Source organism: Xylocopa sonorina, chromosome 17, assembly GCF_050948175.1.
Source record: "Xylocopa sonorina isolate GNS202 chromosome 17, iyXylSono1_principal, whole genome shotgun sequence".
Lineage (NCBI taxonomy): Eukaryota > Metazoa > Arthropoda > Insecta > Hymenoptera > Apidae > Xylocopa > Xylocopa sonorina.
The window spans coordinates 5,267,090-5,284,133 of NC_135209.1; the positions used below are offsets into that span (position 1 = coordinate 5,267,090).

Here is a 17,044-nt window from a genome sequence, read left to right on the forward strand (position 1 = left end):
ATAATTAATGATGCCCATTTCTAATTATCCATGTCCCCGTTGATCGGTATCTGTGCTTTCCATTCAATCGAATCGATTCGGTGTTACAGAACACGCTTCACGGAGTATCTTCAATTGGCTCGAATATACTTTCGTCGGACGCGCAAAATTGCGCCTTTCGAGCCTAATATTTTAGAACGTTAGATCGAAAACTGAGCAAGAGAATTGCTCATCCATTTTGATAAATCTGGCCAAGTAATACAGTGTAGATAAAATTTATATTTTCATCTGGAGTCACGGAATATCCGACGAACTTTTTGCACGTTTTCCACGGTGGGTGGAAAATGTTAAGCGGGATACGACTTTCGCGTGACGATTGTTAATGAGACGTTTTTTCGTCTGCAATTCAATCTGACCATGCGCGAACAAAAACCACCCCTAATGATACGTGGGATCGGGCGGATTTGAATTTCAACGGCAGATAATGCTGGCGTGTTATAAATAATGCCACGGCAAAGGCATTTGCATTTTTATTGTAATAGTTGTGGAATTTATTCCCCGCTCTGACTTGGAACTTTTCAGACATTCATTGATATTTAAAGCAACCGAGAATAATGTGGCTCCATAAACGACCACAATAAAATATGCCTGGAAGATCGTATATCACGAGGGGTGGATCGATCTAAGATTTTTCGAATCGCAGACGTGCTGTCCTTCTCGTTATTTTTGCAACACTTTCGATTCGAAATACTCTGCTCGATAACTCTGCTTTTGATACGCAGAAACAACGAACGACACTTTAAATTATTTATTTCTTACCTCTTTCATGAATGCTGACTTTTAAATGAAACTCGAAACCTGAATTCAGTAGCCTAGTACGAGGCGATAAATCATTTTCGAATAAAGTTCCTTCGGAATTCCATTATTCAGGTGATCATTGAATACGCTCGCGCTGGAATTCCAACTTTTCCATTCAACATTTACAATAAATAAGCCAACGTTCCCGAATCCATCCCGTTTGCTCGCGCCATGATATTCTTGCACAAAGGTACCGCGCATAAAAACGTCTAAATCTCTCGACTTTCGAAGTCCGCGATATTTTTTGTAATTAACGTCGCGAACGTTAATCTTGATGTAGCGCTCGAAGTCACAACCAGCCGATTCGTTAATACGTTTCCCTGAGACCGGTGGCCGCCGCGAAAATACGGGACAGAAATTCACACGCCCGCCGCGTTTTCATAATCCTCTTACATTTTCAGTTAACTGGGTCAGCGAAAATTATACGTTGTTGTATTCACTCTGGCTGGTCCGCGGAGCATAACAGAGGAAACTTGATGATAGAGCCGAACGGGAAAATAAATCGAAACGCCCCGGCAAACATTGACGCGGAACTACCGTCGATAAATAAAAACTATCCGATTATGGAAAATAGCAGCAATCTTCTTTTCTCCTATCCTCTTTATTTTTTTCTTGTTTCACGTTAAAACTTAACGCTTTTTATTATCAAATATACACGTATTTGCGTGGGCGTTGTTTGTTGTTCGCAATGTTAGAACGCATCGTCGAGTTCTTATTCATTAACTTACACGTTAGCAAACAGCGAGTGTCCATGCCGTAGGTTATTGTTCTCGGATAAACATTTGAAAATCTCGATGTTTATTAAAACGATAACGCCCCAGTGCTGTGTTTTCCTGCGTTTAAGTGGTAACCTGCGGTAACTGGAAGCACAGAGGTATTAAATAAATGTTCATTTTTACCTGTTGTTTCCAATAACATTATTATTTTACGACTCGGATATAAAACGTTTTAAACCCTCGATTTTCATGCGAGGTGGTATGATTATATATTTTCTACACCGTTTGCCATCTCGTAAGCCGGCTAAAATGTCGAGGAATAGAGCGTGAACTTAACGTTCGATATTTTTAATGGAACTCGCGTCGACACGGTTATTACACGGGAGGACTATCGAATTATCGAGGAAAGGGGTTGCTCGTTGTACAGCAGGGGGTGGGAGACGATTGCTTTTGTTGGATTTGCATGGTTAATGCAATCATGCTAATCGATGAAAAAGTTTTCGCGACGAGGGAAGAATAGAAGGGAGAGGATTATGGACGCGGTTTGGGATCCTCGTGGCCTCGTAAGCATCCTGTAACCGACTGGAATGTCGGGGGGCGCGAGAACTTTTCCGTACACTCGCGTTGCAACGAGGCCTGGTCCTCGTCTGCGACGGAACGGGTGACATTTAAATTCATGACAATCAGATCCGATTGAAAAGTTGAACGTGACCCCGAACTTCGGCGTAGTTATCGCCCGTGGAACGTGGAAGAAACGAAGAAGAACGCGGCGAGAACGTCTGCCTCGTATCCTCGCGACACGTTAAGGGCTGAATTTAAGGAGATCGGACGGCTCCCGGAATTTATACGATCCTTCTTCGTGTCCCATCGACTTTCGTCTGGTGATACCCTGCTATCGATCCTACGGGGGTTCAATAATTCCGATGAATTGTACAAATTTCTCGTGAAATTTAAATGCCACTCGCGTCGATATGGATATATACTTCGTTATTCAGGACTACATCCGCCTTCGAGGAATGTTCAGAACGAAGGAGCTAATATTTTGTATTATTTTATACTGATAGCTGCTTTTTTCCTACTTTTTCCACGATTCGTACCCTTTTATATGGCACGCAGAGATAAATACTTTGTAAAGCGATAGGTAATTCATAACGCCGAAAAGCAGATGCGTTATCGGTTATTGAATTTGAATGATGTTTAAAACAATATCCTTCGTATGCGCAAGTGTAGCTGGAAAATTATTCCATCAATTTATCGCAGTAATCGCTAATCGCTTATAGTACTTATTAAAACGTTTCAACCCGATAAACACGATTGCACATTTAGAAGGTAATGTATATTACGTGTATCCATTATCGCGAGATTCAATCGTTTAAATACTTGGGACGATAATGATTGCTGCCGCTCCGATAATTTCTTCCGCAGTTCGAGGGTCGAACAGCAACAGACTTGGGAGGAATCGATATTACTTGTCCGAAGCTGACGAAATCGTATTACGGTGCAAAAGGTGAAATTGAGTTTAAGACGAGCTGATTGAAATCAGATAGAAACGATTCAGTTAGCCATCCAATCTTTTTAATGGATTCAAGTTCAAAAACCAACATCGAGAACGAATCGTCGCACGCCGTGCTAGCGTCGCTCAGCCACCCTCCTCCAAGTATCCTCGTTCCATAGAAACCATTTGTAAAATAGGTACACGGTGGTACTCCAACGTGGCATTAAAATGTTTCGCCTCGATCATCACGTAACGTGCTCGCACGTGGTTACGCAAAAAAATATTTCCGCCACGCGAAACGGAAGCTAATACCCCCGGAAGGGGTGACAGCCAGAAAAATAATGAGAAAATATAATATCCCCCGCGGAGTTCCATTTTTAATTCTACCGTAGAGAAACTCTATTGAAAAGTCTCGCGAACTCGATTGGAGGGCGCACCCGCGATTCTAGCGAGGAATAACGAGAGGAGTTGCCACGGTTTTACTTGGCAAAACGAAATAACGAGATGTACCGACTGGGATGTACGGCGAGCGAACGAATAACACACGAATCAACAGAGTTCGATCAGTTTCAGGTTGAACGCAAAGGAGCAGCTGGGCGAGGCGGAGGACCGGAACTGAACGTTGAACAAATCTGAATTGAGACCAGCATTCGATATTCTACCCATCTGACAGGCCACGAAGTGCTCGCTAGCAGAGACGGCATAAGCTTATTCGTGTGAAATAAAAGGCAACAAACACGCGACACCCTTTCCGCGAAGTGGATCGGGGCGGATGGCGCACCTGGAGCGTCTGGCAGGAAGTAGCGGCGGTGGAAGTAAGCGGCGGGATAAATAAAAGCGAGGTAGAAAGGATAGCCGCGCCGGTGGAACGTGGTGTTTGCATAATATATGAAAATTTCGAAGACACCCTCTCAGAGAATCATAAGATCGCGTAGAAGAAAGGTGGAAAGAAGAGTAGCGGAGGCGGCGAAGAATGAAAGGGTGGGGCTAAGGGAAATGGGGTGAAAGCGGGTCGAAGAGTAAAGAGGGTTAGCGCGCGGGTGGTGAGAACGGAGTCACTGAATTTCCGGGACGGAATCTTCCGGACGGGTCGCACGCTGCTTCGCAGCCACCCTCTGTCAACTTGTTTCGAAAGTTGTTTCTTATTTATTCATGGATCGCGGTCGCGCGCACCTCTGGCCGGCCGCGAAACGTCCGGATAAAGATTTTTCTCGCGTCCCATCGTTATGGAAATCCATTACAGCTGTAACGTCGAATTCCGTGGACCACCCTCGCCAGAAATTCCATGCTAATCTAAACGCTTTATCGACGCTACGCGAGAATTCAATTTTCTTGGTGAAACCACTTTGTACGAGCTACTCGTATCGAACGATTCTCTCGTTTTTCTTCCCTTAGAACATCAGGTTAAGGACATTTAACAGAGACGACGAGAAAGTGTAAGTCGAACTCCTTAGCTCGCCAGGAGAGACATTTGGGTCGATAGCGGAGGTAGGTATGCAAACCTGACGAAACCTAAGCCAAGGCCCATCAAGATTCGCGTCACGTCGAAGGGCTTAATTCGCGAAACGCTCGAAAAGTCGGTAAGCATGAATAATCGTGATGTCAGGGCCGTTGGTCGTTGCCAAGGCGACTTTGCATTGGCCACAAGCGAGCCTGAAGCAGGGGAACCATCCATTACGGATCATTATCGAGTCTTGATTTATAATCCCCTTCGAGCGTCTCAGATCCGAGATCAGCCTTCTCTACTTTATCACAAGACTCGTAAATCCGTTTACTTAACCCCTAACGCCAGGCCGGATCCTTGCGTTTGCTTTCGATTTCACCTCTGCACCCCGTGAACGGTTCAAAACTGACTGCGTCGCGATATCTCCTATTCTCATCTTCGATCTGTACCGTCTCGCTTAATTCTATTCTCGCGCCAAGACTCGTAATGCGATTCCGTTCCGCGCGAGCCGAGTTGCGTAATTTCCACGAGTTGCAGCCTTCGATCGAATCGAAAATAGAGGAAGAGAGAGAAAGAGAGAGAAGAGAGAGAAGAGAGATATTCTTTTAAATGGAAATTATACGACGGCGCGACTGTTGGAATATTTTACGCTCCCTTTTGTTGGCTAAATTTTCTGAATTATTCCCACCCCTCGTTACCTGAGATTAATTATCCTTTGCTAGCATTCTACACCACAGGCGCAGGCGTAATCATTTGTCAACACGTCAATTAATCACGCTACGAAAATAGATTAACATATTATGTTTCTAATGCCGCCGGTACCATCCATTATAATTTATTACTCGACCGAGACGCGACCGTAGCCCCCGGGTCCTAACCATCTAAATACTCTATTTGACAAACTGCCGCGCGAACCTCGAGATCGATCGAACGTGGATCGATCGCAATTTGATTGGAAACAAACCTGAAGCCCAGTGTATGCGTCGCGTATGGGTATCTTTAAAAGTACTCGAGCTTCCGTTTCAATTTCAACCTGACGTTTGCTCGACGAAACAAGCTCGACGTGCAATTATACCACGATCCCTGTACGCATTAGAAAGCTTGCATAATTGAACGAAACCGAAGGAAAACGAATGTTCCACGGTCTGCCAATTTCATGGGCGAATAATAAAGCGAGTACAGGCAAGTCGCGCAATGGCCAGTGAATTATACAAACGATCGGTTTCCATCCTCCGTAAACAGAGGCATCGCACGACGAGTTTGCTCGCAGTTCGGTTTCCTCAGCGAACTATTTACTCGGGCGAGATTCTTCGCGCAGATCGGAACCGGTCGTCGCAGGCCCACGAAGGTTCTCAGGAAACGACCCAGGCATTCCATTGTCCGGCTAAGTGTCCCAAACGTTTACAGAATGTCCACGAGATGCCCCATTGTCCGTCTAAGCGTCTCGGATGTCTATATGATGTTCCTCGAACGGCATTATGCTGCCCGGGGACACTGCATTACCTCTGTTTATTACGTAACGGTGAACCTCGTCTAAATGCATATGCATACACGCGGCTGCACGAAGAACGTATACAATATCCGTTTAAATAGAGTCGTACAATAAACGGAGAGGTAATTTATCGGCCTAACTGGCATAATGGCGCACTGAGGAGCGCGTCCCTTAGCCATCACGACCGTCCGACCTGCTACGTACCTATACTACTTCGGTACGTAGCCCACTGGAAACGTGCATCGCCTCGCGTCCCATTCATTTGCATTCCACGATGTTGGCCTGCGTTTCACACTTTTCACCAGCAATTTTCCTTACCACGCCACTTCTCTTCCCTCCAAAAGTCCACGAAGTTCTGATCGTCTTGATGTCCAATTGAAATTCAATTTTTCCGTGCATTCATCGAAGAACTGGTTTCGCTTAGAATTTGTTTATGGCATCGAAGTGTCGCGTTGAAAATGTTCCTCTGATGCAAATATGGGCGCACCCATGAGTCTCGCGAAGAATTTAGATGTGACTCATTCGACAACACTCTTGGATCGGAACTTTATCGTACGATACAATAAAATTAATCTCGTGTATTGTTATATCCTTGCGTAACTGTATCGTCCAGCGCGCTGATTTCTTGCTGGAAAATTTCAATCCCATTTCGCGACTTTCCGTTTCCCATTTCGTACGTGTAACAATATTGTCAACGGGTGGCTAAATTGTCTCTTAGAGAGAAAACCAACACGGTGGATTCCATAGCCGCGGTCGCGGAATAACTTGGATATTACATACCGGAAATCCACTTGTACACGTGTCGCTTCATGGCTTTAATTCCTGCTCTTTCGTTTCACGAGAAATCCGCGCGATATGAAGTTCTGGCCTTGTTCCCCGTTTAATCGCGAGCCTTTGGTCGAAATACCAGAAAATATCCCCGGCTCTTCCTTATTTAGTTTACTTGCGAACCACTGGCGAATTCGTGCGCGAATCCCTTTCCCGTTTCTCTTCGCGGCACTTCGTTTTTCACGTTGGACATTCCTTTGACACCAGCTTCTTTCAGGGATCCCGTGGCGGCGTACTCGTTCTGTTCCTACGCGGTGCCAACTTCCCTGTGATTACACGTAATATCACGACGTAATTAAAATCTACCTTTGTAGAAAAATTTTGCGTTCTTTCGTAGAAAATCTTCATTTAATTTAATTACAAGGAAATGTAATTCCTCGAGAATTTTAATGTGCCGTAATATCGTAGAGCTAAAAAGTACCAGGCGGAACTATAAATTTATTGCTCGCACAATTTTCCAGCTAGAAACTTTGGTAACAATAATTATGGGGAAACTAATTCTGGAAAAGTAGAGTCTTCAGTTCTCTGAAGTGAAACTATAATATATTTTTATATCTTTCTAAATTTTATTCGAAATACGTTGAAGTTATTTTCTTTGGAGATATTAATTAGAATTTTGTTAAAAGTTGGGTCTTTCCATGAACTCGAAAGTACGAGGCGTCCCGAGATAAAGGATTCATAATGATTTCGTCACAAGTTAACCCCGTCGGTCCCCCAAGATTTAATGAACATTTACTCTTACGTCGTTGGAATTCGTTTAATTAAACAGAAATTACGGAGAGGGCCGTTAAACATTCTTCACGGCGATTTGAGTTTCGTTCCATATGCATGGAGTTTCATTGCTTTTGAAAAATTCATAAGAACTCCATGCGGCTAAAATTATTCTATGATATACACTTGAAGCGTTTTAATTTTACGATTGCGCTATGTAAAACAGTCGCGTTTATTCTTCCTTTCGTTGTTTGTTGCGAGGAAAGGGCAGAAGTGCCCAACAGGGCAATCAAATTTTGTTCGAGCAAAATTAGTCGAACGAGATGGTTCAGGATTGGCAACGTAATTTCGAAAAATCACGGAAGATCCCATCGCTGCTGATTTCCACTATCGGTAACCGGGTTGAATTTAGATTAGCAGCTAATCGAATTCATTTCCGAAAATTCCGTTCCGCTCGTGGGAACGATCGCTCCATTTCCTTCTTCGATTTTCCAATCGATGTAATAGGTATTTGCGAATCGAGGGAACCGTAGCTGGGTTCCTTCAGACGTTTCTCAAGAATATAAAGTATGGTAGCAAACGAGTTATTCGACTCGAAATTCTTGCAGCACCTTCGATTTAATTAATGAAATTATATCGAGGACACGCGATCCCTACTTTGCTTAAAGTACTCGTTAATTAATATATCCATCCTATTAATCAAGGCGAAAATTATTTTCCTCTTTTTTCGTTCGGAAACTACTTCGTGAAATTAAAAATAAATCAGAAGTTCGCAATCTTTTAGCAACTCCTGCATAGGGGTTGGTTTCCGCTTGACGCAACCTCTCTAATAAAAATGCACGACGGCACTGTCGATCGTAAACCGCGATTACGATCCTCCCGATTATTCATATCAAGAGGAAAGTCTCGATTCGCGAACCAGTTGGACGTGCTCGTTTCATATTCCTTTCGAAATTGTTATTGCTCTCGTACGATATTTCGTGCGTGCATGTATATTTATATATTAGAACGGCACGTTCCTATATATTTAATATGGTCTCCGTTTGACGTCCACCACTCTCGATTGGCGAAAGTATAATTGATAACTTTTGTATAACTCGAATAAGCCAACTGAAAGTGACTTTCCTTTGACGTTCGCAAAAAATCGCGAAGAACAAAATTCTATGATTAATTAATTAGTTTTGTCGAACAATTTCCTTTTGCTTCCATTGCCAACGAAGTGGTTGAACGTATTAACGATAAAAATGAATTCTCCTTTTAGTACTTAAATTTATAGTCTAGTCGAGTCTGGTCAAATTACCGCAAGAATTCTCGTTCGTTAACGTTATGCAGTTTTTGTCTCGGGAGATGTCGATAGTTGAGCCACCAAAGAAGAGATTAGGCTTAATCCTCTTACGAACCAATTACCCGCGCCATTATTTCTAAAAACTTGGCCTGGATTATACTGCCGGGCGTTCATAAATTCCTATCGAAATTAAAATCTCCCGGGCGCAGCCGAAAGCAGCTACCTGTAATCTCATATTTAATCACCACAGCTAGAAACGCAATATTCCCTTAATTGAAAAACAGAGCTCGCGCTTCGAAATTCTGCCGCCGTCGCTATTCGTCACGCATAAAACAGAAACCAATCGCGTAATTCAACGTCACCCTGGCGATCAAAAATGTTCATCAGACACCAATAAGCGAGACACTGCATCGAATCGTCAATTGTGATCTACCGTAGAACGAGCGTCCTATCCTGAGCTCGCCAAAAGGGTGACTAAGAAATCTTTTTAATATTAATTACATCCGTGGCCCATCGAAATCGCGATAAATAACGACTGGGGCTGAGAGACGAAATGAACGTCGCGGCGTGCACGGGGGACGATAACAGCGGGGGCACGTACGATAAATCAGGAATAGGAGCCGGAGATGAGGCGAGGCGAGGCGAAAGGACGGTCTCTAATTTACAGACTAACTTGTACGTGTCGTAGAGTCAGCGTCGGGGCATTATCCGGCATTATTAGGGACGAGATAGTAATTACGGGCGCTGCGTGATGCTGCAGCCACCGTGGTTGCTATACGACATAATTAAATTACCGATAAACCGATGGAGAAAGCATGTAGAGACGCGAGCCGCCGCGCACCCTGGCTACGACGTCTCGCGAGCTGCATGGGAATCCACGCTGGATCCATTAGTTGAGAAGCCATCGACCGGAAGAGAGCGAGAACCACCCACGGAAATTCCCAAAATTATTGCCAGCGATACCCAAGAAACTCTTCTCGAAGCCTTTCGGGGAAAACGGACGTCAACGATGGACGACGGGGACCGATTCTCCACCACGTCCCCACGATGGACTACACTGGCACACTGTTCCAGTTTCTAAGCAAACGACACGCTGGTTAAAGGTTGATTTATGGGCAGATTTTAGTCTGACTACGGTCACGGCTGGATCAGCCACCGTTCAGCCACAAATCTTGGTCGTTACGGTAACGATCGTCGGATCGTTTTGGGTTTTGCCGCGCCAACTTGACTCGCGCTAGGGAACTTCGATTAGTTATCTTAATCGCCACGGCTCCGACAGATGATTCGTGGAAAATGGTTGCTTCCAATTAGACGATGCGTAACGCGAAATAATTCAAGGAACTCGCTTTAACTTTGTAAATTTCGAGACAAAAAGCCACTCTCCGTTCTTGAGCCAAAGTGATCGATCACGGGAGCTCATTAACTCTCCATACGGGGTTAACAGGCGGACAAGCGAGAGTTCATCAAAATAACAAGCGTCTGCAAAATCGCGAGCGGTATTCGACGAATCTCTCGCTCGCAATTTCCGCGTGATTTCGATCCGTGAGCCGTAAGTTCCATCGATCTCGACAGGACGATCGTGTCCACCGGTTAATAATAAAATTCCTGTTACACCGGCATACGCACCGCCGCCATTAATTGCGATCATTACGAAAGTGTCGCGCTCGGTGCCGTCGATTTATGACGATTTACCACGATCCGATATCCCCGTTCAAAGTTATCGTGGAATTCTATTTTTCCGCGAGCCAATAAAATACAGCTTCATAACTCGCGGCGCCGCGCGAAAATAGATTATTCGTGGACGCGATATCGCGGCGCGCCGTGAGAAATTTAAAACACGACCGTGGGCAGGGGAAACGTTGCCAGTATAATTTTAATGGGACCCACGAAAAATTGATTTACGGGAATATCGTTCGAAGGTATTTGTAGATAAGTTTAGTTGGTTTTCATTTTCACACCGCACGAGACATCGCAGCTGTATCGAGTGCCATTGGGAAACGCTGGTCCACGTTTGCACTGGCGAATCGTGTTGCATCGGACGTCGCCAATACACATGTCTCGAGGACACGCTCCAGAACGCAGCGTGAATAACTCGAGATTCCGTAAAAGGATCGATTTCCATGCACCTGGACACACCGAGACGGCTCTTTCAAGACCCTCCTTTGTCGTACAATTTAATTTGCGACTACGCGAGGGCTAGTCAAACTCGCTTACACCCTCTGATCCGTAATATGTGTATCCGTAAACCGAGTTTTTCGCGTCTCGTCTATAAACCGTATCACGAGACTCGTGATATTATAAAACAGAGGGTTAAAGGTGTTTGCTATCCCTGGTAAGCTCCTCTTTTCCATCGTGTAAAGCCGCGAGGGAAACCAGGCGATGCATCCCCGGCGATGAACTGTTTCTATATGAAATCTCTCCCCCTTTCCATCTCGATTACGAGAATGCTTTGGAATATCGAATAGCTGCGCGTGGTAGCTCTCGAGAAAGTCGAGCGTGCCTCTCTCCTCGGAAAAACTTTCGACTCGAGCGTACGTACACGTGATTTCACGTGACGCTCGGTTTACGTGCTCTCTGCCCAAAGAAACGATCGTTTTATGGTTCGACTCGTCCTCCCCCGGAAGAGAAAAATTGCCCGCAACTCGAAACGATCTCGATTCGATTTTAATATTCTTCTTTTCCACAGTTTCCCGTTGGAGAACGATCGCGCCACGAAGAAAATCGTCACGACTACTGTGCGCTGTCGACGCGGCTAACGAGCGGTCGTATCAGGGGATAATTTACAGCAGGCATCGGTAGTTTTCAATGCACGTGTCATCACGAACCACGCGGAATTGCAGTGGCACAATGGAAATCGTATCGGTAGAGCGCACGTGTGCATCGATGCACGCGACGATGAGCTGCTACATTATCGCGTCGACGCTATTGTACGAGGTGCACCCTCGATTGCGAGTGTTACATCGAAAGCTACTCGGTTCTTCCTTCTCTTTCGAGGAGCAGCAACGTGTCGTTGGCGTTTAAGAGGATTTTTTTTACTATTTAAACAAATCGTACCATTCGACGGTCGCCCCCTGGAGAAATAAATACGATACGATACGAACGAAGGTAATTTCGAGTTCTCGAGTGGCAATAGAAAGTTTGCGATTGTTGGATTTCTGCAACTTCGGGAATATAAATTAAAATTATTTGCTATTGGTGGATAACTTGGTCCGATACTTTAATATCCACGAAGGGAGCAATTAAGCTGAAGTTTTAATGAGTTTAAGATAGAGAGGAGGGCAATATTTATTGTACAATATTTCTCGACGATTTTCGCAGCTACGCGCTGTTCGAAGCGTAATTTGTGGTATCGGACCGCAAATCGCGCGTTCACAACGATGCGTATCAACGTGCGTGTTATCGGAATAACACTCGCGGTACGTTCTCACGAATCGAGCCACTCGTTAAGGATAGTTGTGCCAGGAAACGAATGAAGTTACCGCGACCCGACGCGATCGAGCGAAAACTATTATTCGAATCACGATGTTCATCGCGAGTGACGATCGCAGTTCGATCTAATTTATTTATCGAATTTATTTACTTTACTCGTTAGCGTTGAGGTGAAAAAATTGGCGAAAATCGATGTATCAGAAGTTAAACCATCGCGAAGTTCGAGAAGTCGGAGCGTTCGCGTTGGAAACGAATAGCTACTGCGAGCAACATATTTCGCAGTAGCCGCAGGAAACAAAGTTTTCGCTTCCAAGCTTGGAAAACTCGTATTTTATATTTCCGCTGCTTCTCGCCACCATCTTCGTATCGAACAGAGCGAGAGAGAGAGAGAGAGAGAGAGCAGAGAGAGAGAGAGAGCAGTGGAAAATATTCTGAATAGAAAAAAATTCTTCACAATTAGGTGGTCTGATGAAGCAACAGTCGAAGTTCGAGCAGAAGCAAGCAACGTCAAGCGAACAGTTTCAACTCGTGTAACTAATAGAACGCAACTCACACAAAGACCAGTCGGCCTGTGTAGCACTTTCCAATTAACGTAACAAACGCAATTCATCAAAACATTTGCAAACTAGATTTCCGAGGTTTCCTACATTTAGTTAAATTGAAAATTCTATGAACCTCTGTACAGATCGGTGGAATCGCTTGAAACTGGTGTTAGTCGAATTTACGTAAGCAACTCGAGACCACTGTTGATCATCGCACACTCGATTCGACTTGCCATCTCGATCAAATTTCTGGCGATTCGATTTCGAATATTTTCTTCGAGTTCCTCGGGATCGATAAAACGGTGGGACCGCAGAAGTGTATCGGTGCTTTAGTAGCACGCGAGTGTGCAAATTCGTACCTATGCAGATTGGGACGCTGCAAATTCGATGGTCATTAATTTGTACCGTAACCAGGTAGCCGCGAAAACCTGCATCCGGGTGCCTGATGGATGTGCGAACCCAATGGCGTGGATCTAGCGCCTCGGTTAACCCGGATTATTTAGAACCGTTTTAATCGACGACGTTAGTTAAAAATTGTACCGCAAACAAGTTCGAGAATCAATTGACGACTATTATCGAGATATTAACACTTCGTACGGGCGTTCAATTAACTTGAATCAATTCGCATTGCGGTTCGAGCGATCCTAGTCGAAACAAAATGGCTTTAACGAGATCAGTGGACAGTCTGCTACGAGTCCTCCTCGCGTTCGTTTTATTCGTACGTTCGGTTATCGGAATTTCGCTTATGCCAGCGACGCTAAACAACCGATAGTTCGCGTGACGCGTGGTATCTGTTAAAATTCATTCAAATGACAATTAATTAAGCGTAATAGTAGTTTAAACGCGTTGTTCTAATGCTTTGAACCGTGCAGCAGGGAACTGTAATATGGATCGTGTTTCTGTTGCGAATCCAACAATTCCAGGACCGCGTTACGGTAATTTCGAGGAAGTAGAATGCTCGAGGAAGTGCGATCAAATTGTTCCAGTACCCTAGAATGTATCGTTGACATAAATTCTCAGAGATCCTCTATGCCTCGACAAATTTTCGACTGCGAAAATGGCGTCGTTCACTTTGTACAATGCCATCCAACCTTTTAAGAAGAAGAAATTAAGAGGTCCGACTATAAAGGGTTGAAATTGAATATTGAACGGTCCTAATTGACCATTGCGATCGTGATCGGAAGTAAATTGAACGGTTTTCATAAAATCCTCTATCAAAGTCTATTATAAACGATCCCAGCGGGACCATGAAAAGACACTGGGATAGAAAATTCACCGTGGATATCTACGAGCTCTCCGGGTGCTATCAACCGAACGAAAATGGCCCTTCTGGACAAGCAGCAAATCCATGCCGCTCGCAGAGGCATTCCTTAAGATGGAATCGCGTTCCTCCGCGTTTACGGCCCCTCCTCGGGCTCACCGCAAAGAAGAAAACATCGATCGACGTAACGAACGACAGCTGAATTATCGATCGCGAGGCCATTCCACGGATCGTCGAACATTTGTTTCCTAAATCTGGAAGATAGACTTTGATAACCATTGCTAACGAGTAGGTTACTTCCTACTGGCACACTGAATTAATATTCGAACGTAACTTCCAAGTCGTATTACTACGAAGTTCTATCCAAAAGCAAACTTGCCATCTCTCAACCTGTTTCCTATGAATTTCCATTTTTAAGTGACATCGTAAATACCGTAACCCTCCCGCGAGAGCCACCCATCGCGAAACTGATTTCAAAGTGTCCCGTTCGTTTCCCTGAGGCGCTACGATAAACATTTCCCATCGCAAGCTGGCGTCAATTGATCCTGCGAACCCACTGTAAACCCTCGAATACGATCGCAGCTTGTCAATTTTTGGCTGTCACCTCGAACCACCTGTCCACCTCGAAGGAAACTTGTTCAGGCGGCTGGTGAGACTCGCGTTTTTCATTTTCCCTCGCTTGTTCCACGTCCGTGGAACTGTTAATTTCGCTAAAACGGCTAGAGCGCCCTATTTATCACGAGCGACTGCCTCCTCCGTGGAAGTTGGAGATGGTGGAAATTTTCGTCTGGCACCGATTTATCAAGCAACGCCCGCGTTTCCCTACCGACGTCCGAGTGCGAAACAACGCGGGGTGGAACAAGACGGAACCGTTCGTTCGGACGTAGCTGAGTTATAGATTTCCGGTGTTGGAGAGGGTGAGGGATGGAAGGGGGATGAAAGAATGGCCCGTGGCCCTCGGGAACGGCACCGTAAGGGGTTCTTTACGGACGTCGTCGACGCCAGAACCGGTATAAGAACGCGCGAATTCCCACGCGTGATATTTTCCTACGTTACACGTGTATGTACAGAGCCCGTCTCGTTGCATCCCCCTGGGGATACCGTGTCCGGGCTATCCGTTTCGCCCAGCGAGACAAATTTTTCAATGCTATCCTGAGAGGACATCTACCGCTAAGTATTACCCTCCAGTTCAGTTGTTCCTTAAGGAATTTACAACTACTACTCATAATCCTGAACATACTCTCAATCATCATCGTTTTAATAATCGATCCTCACTACGCTTCGCTGTGTAAAATCCGCTACGTTTCATTTAGCATCACACGCGTCAACTGTTTCGAAACGTGACACGATTTCACGCTTCTCGAAATGCGAGGCAACGCGAACTCTTTCGAGCGCCGTACTCGTTTCTTTTCGTTTACGAATCCATCTCTATCCACCTTATCGAATATTCGATCGGACAGGTGTTACGTGTACGCGCGTATACGAGAGCGGACATTGCGGAGGAGCCATGCATGCATATGCGATGTGTGACAGGACGCGCGGACGACCCCGTCTCCTCCTCCGCGTGTCCTTAGCTACCCCAACCGACAGATCGTTACGTACTGCCCCCGGGTTTTCGAGGTCGGCGCCAAACCGACCCCGCTCCCACTGTACTTTTCACGAATCGATCCGAACGGCTCGACTTCGGATGTACGTACATCTGCTGCAACCCGCCTCTGCTACCGGCTTTGCTCGCGATTTTTCGGGGGTTACCAACTTCGAAGACGTCGTGAAAGTCGTGGCCTGGAATCCTGGACGAACCGTGACCACGCTCTTCGTATAATTTGCAAATCTATTCCGCCAATCAATTTCGAGACAATGTTAGATACTCGAGGTTGGTCCGTTTGATATCTCTGCATAGCTGTGTTTTAAACGCGCACGAAACTCTGTGTTGCGTTATACGACTGCAAGCTCGGTTATCTTATCGGAGGAAAAAGTTTTGCACGTAAATATCTGGAGGTGCACATGTAGATGAAGTTGGCGGAGATGATAAAATTGGGGAAAGTTTGCTGGAAGTACTAATATTCCGTAATCGAATATTATAATCTAACTAGGTGACCTCCTTTCGCGGTTCTATCGAAAAGTTTCGAGCTTCGAGGGTAGCACGTGTGCACCGCTGTATACTGCGCATCAAACTTTTTTTAATACCGAATGTAAAACAAGGAAATTGATACGAATATCGCGAGAATGGAAAGGAAACAGGTGTACGTTCGGTCAGAATATCTCAGAATTGTTGTCGAACTAGTTTGGTCGACAAAAATCGGATTCGCGTATTCGTCGAGGGTCTTTAATTAAAACTTGGGGCAGTAGCGCGGCACTGTCGACTTGTCGAGGCAATTGCTTAACAATTGTTGGGACAAATCGAACGGCCGTGCATTCGCACCGATAAACGCGTCCCCACTTTCGTTGATTACACATTACCCTTGCCAATTAAACAGTAATGTCCGTCGACCCGGGAGCTTCAATTTAAATTAGCTCGTCCGACAGCTGAGAAAAGCACGGTTGCTTCGCATTCGACGCTCCTCCTCTCTTCTCTCTCTCTCGTGGAGATTTAAACATCGCCGTGCAGGAATTGGCGGACCCGTGGATTTACGTTTCGAACTTCCCCTTCGTCAAATAAAACTTGCAGCTAAATACGTGTTTGAGCGCCGCGAACGATCGAGATTATCCGAGGCGAAACGGCGAAACCAACCCCCGATTCCACTGACTTCCCCGGGCAAACGCGTAGGTCGTCGTTAGCCTACAACTTGCCAAATCTTTATCGCGAGTTCGATGGGAAAATCCGTTTACGAATTCCTCTTTATTGCTTCCTTTACGATCAGAAGTTGGACCATAAAGCTATTTTCCATTCGTACATTCTTCTAAAGCGGTCCTGCTAACCGGAATTTATTCGAGGCGAGATCAATTTTGTAATATTATTTAGGGAGGGTGTAATTCTCTTGTGGAAATTGTACGTGGACGCGTG

The 17,044-nt window shown here is 45.1% G+C and overlaps 1 protein-coding gene across 2 annotated transcripts in view; it reads left to right on the top strand.

Annotated features, from left to right (window-relative positions):
* The window catches only part of LOC143431151 (dipeptidase 1), an 80,805-nt gene that overhangs the window by 3,570 nt on the left and 60,191 nt on the right, over positions 1 to 17,044 (top strand). The gene's annotated exons all lie outside the window — the stretch shown is intronic.